Below are 3,303 nucleotides of genomic sequence, written 5' to 3' on the forward strand. Positions count from 1 at the left end.
ATTCTTTAAATAGACCACTTCTCATGCTGGTCAAAAAGCATATGCTTCAGCCAATGGCACTGCTTGTTCCCTTTTTCATTTATTAAAGGAAATGAACAGCAACATATTTATTGACTCTTACAATTACGACATTTTAAGTAAAGCCTTTTGAGCAAATAATATGGCATCATGAATTTATTACAGGAAGAAAACTCACAGAAGCACAATAAAGACTACTGTCTCATTGTTCACAAAGCTATTTCCTAATATCAACATTCAGTTATAAATTACTTAGCTGATATTAAAAAAAAAATCAAAATATTATGCTGTGTGTGAAGAGACAGGTAAGTGCTTTGCCCAGCTACAGAAAGTTATCCATTCTGAAAGCATCACATGTCACAAAGGTAATAAATGCTATCAAATGCCTTGAAATCAAGTCTCAGGAAACCCAGAAAAGCTGCATAATGGCCTTCAGCAAATGCCAAACAGATCTGGGATCCTGAGGGAAAGTAAGCAATTTTGAGGCTATAGAAAACACTGATTCTTTTGCCAACGGTATCTTCCATCTTTCTAAGGAATTTTTTTTTTTCCTCTCTGTAATTATTCCAGAAAGAATTACCTTGGCAGGAAGAGAGCATCTTTACAGTTTGCCATGAACTAAAAAAAGGCACCAAAGTGTGCACATCAGTACTTTGTACAGATCCACGAGCCAACAAGCTCTTTTGCGAGTGTGAAAAAGCCAGGCAGCTAGAAGCTCACACAGATGGAAGCTGCCACGTTAGACTAAGAAAACATAAACCCCTCCACAAATAAGAAAGTTGTGGCAGCTCACCATAAATTATTCTGTACAAATATTCTCCGGGAGGATTCAACGATGAGTTCAAAACAGACCAGAAGGTGCTTTCTTTCCTTTCCTAATGGTACGCAATGCAATTAGATCCAAGTTTATCGTGGACCTAGCAGTTGGCAACATCAGGGAGGGCAATATATGCGTATGCTAGACCAGCTATTTACCAAAGAATAATTTCTAATCATAGCTTTGAGCACAAAATCAGCTTTGCCTGACACTTTATCCTGTGTACGTATCGGTCACAGTGAAGGAGTGGTCTCTCCAGCAAAGAGATGCTGACAAGAACAGCCTACCATATAGGAACAGATCTTCAGTCCACACCTCTTCCTGAAAGAAACCTAGATTCTGGTGATCTAAACATTGTGAACGTGTGTTATTTTTGTTTTATCGCTGACCCCTAAAGTCAAATGCATGACACTGACATTTCTTTGATTAAATATTAAATTTAATTCAAAGCAAATAAAACAACTAAAAATGTTCTGGGGCGTACAAATGTTGCTTGTTGGTTTAAAAAATAACTGTGCTTGCACCAAAGGAAAGTCAAGCCTAAACACGTGTTCTTTTTTCCATTTTTTTAAAATCTGAGAGAGTACAGAATTCATGTACATGATCTATTTCCAAGATATTTTAACTGAGCAAGATTTATATATGTACATAAAAAGATCTATTTTCATATATGCATAGAATATGGTTAAATGCTGGAAAGTAAGCAAGGTACTATTTTAACATGACGTGGACAAATGTTAAAAGATTTCTGGGGCATAATCTAATAAGCCAATATTAAGAACAGCATGCTTTCTTAAATTACATTCTTATCTTTTACTAAAGACCATCTCACAGACGTAAAGAAGAATTATAATTTTCTTTGCCACAGAACAGATAACTTCTTATTGATCAAAGGAAAAAAATGCCACAAACCAGTAGAAGAGCCCAAGAAATATGGGAGCTTCTTTAATGGGAAACATTAACTCATCAAGCATATTCCCACTGGGCAAAGAATAAACATATACCTAATTTTTTTTTTTTTAATTCTATCAATGTCAAAATGACATCTGCCTTAGAGTGTATATTTGTTCAACCTATTTGCAATGAGATGGTTTGTAGACACAGCTGGTTCGATAAACATGAGTCAGTTATTTCATTCAACCCAGTATAAAACACAGTTGTTGGTTAGGGAAAAGGGGTTAATGTAAATAATACATTTCACCTTATTAAACAGAAACATATTATATATTGATATAATTGAATCCCTGACATAAACAAGCAAAAATATCACCTTTGTAATCACTTTAATTACATTATTTACAAGACTGTGATTTGAAAATCCATTCAAGCTCCCTAGATAAATAAAATAAATACTAACTGAAAAACCAACCTAACAAACAAGTAAATTCATACAGCATCTAAGGGAGGAAAGAGGATGAACTCTCATCCTTCTGTCAAAAGGGCATTGGTACCAGTCTCTGGAATGTGAGTCACAGGCCCCCTTCTGGGATGCCACAATCATGCTCACTTGAGGGAATGATGGATTGGGAATTGTCTGAGAAAGAAGACAGAAACTGGTCCAACAGGAGCACAGCTTTAACAGCTGTAAATATGGCTGAGCGCTGTGATGACTTCCATCATTCCAGGTTCCTGGAACTGTTGCCTTCAGAAGTCATGCTCACAAGCTGAACCTTTAAGTTCTCCATCACTGATGGCTAGTCAAAACATAGCATTATAGGAATTTCACTGTGAAACCCAGGACTATGCCATGGGTGTAAAAAAAACCAGTAAGTTCCCAGAGCTTCATTTGGAACTAGATTTAAGAAAAAAACCCAAACAAAACCCCAACCAATAAACTAACAACCAGCCCACAATAAATGACTCTTTTATGGGCAGTCAATACTCAGAGTAAAGAGTCAAACACATGCCGGGATTTAAGACTCTTAAATCAATATTTTTGTCATTGATTTAAACCAGGAGAATCTTTAAAACTCAAAAGCAAGCCTAATTGATGACGTATTCAAAACTGAAGAAAAAAACCCGAATAGTTTATTTAATAATGATTTCCAAATGCCAGCTGTAAAGTGAATCACTATATCTTGCTTTAGCACTGGGGAAAAAACAGCACTAAAGCTATCCACTTCCTACTTCTGTGCAACCTTTACACAGAAAAGAGCCTATTTTTGCATAAGCAGCTCGTTTGCTTCCCAAAGCTACTGAATTGAAAGAGTAAATAATGAGGTGTCTGTCCTTCAGTCCTTTTCCTTGCACACGTACATACCTACCTATATACGTATTTCTTTAAATAAGCTCCCCGATACATTTCAACATTTTGAGAAGACAGAGGGATGTCCAATGTTTCAAGTTCCCAGGCCCACGCAGCCACCGCTGAATGAGAGGCGCAAGGTGGTGGCTGCAGGGAGGGAAAAGCTTTGGCCGAGCCCAGTGCTGGACAACCCCTAACCGGGCCAGCAGCAGACAGGTCAGCA

Source organism: Eurypyga helias, unplaced genomic scaffold, assembly GCF_000690775.1.
Source record: "Eurypyga helias isolate BGI_N326 unplaced genomic scaffold, ASM69077v1 scaffold7004, whole genome shotgun sequence".
Taxonomy (NCBI): Eukaryota; Metazoa; Chordata; class Aves; order Eurypygiformes; family Eurypygidae; genus Eurypyga; species Eurypyga helias.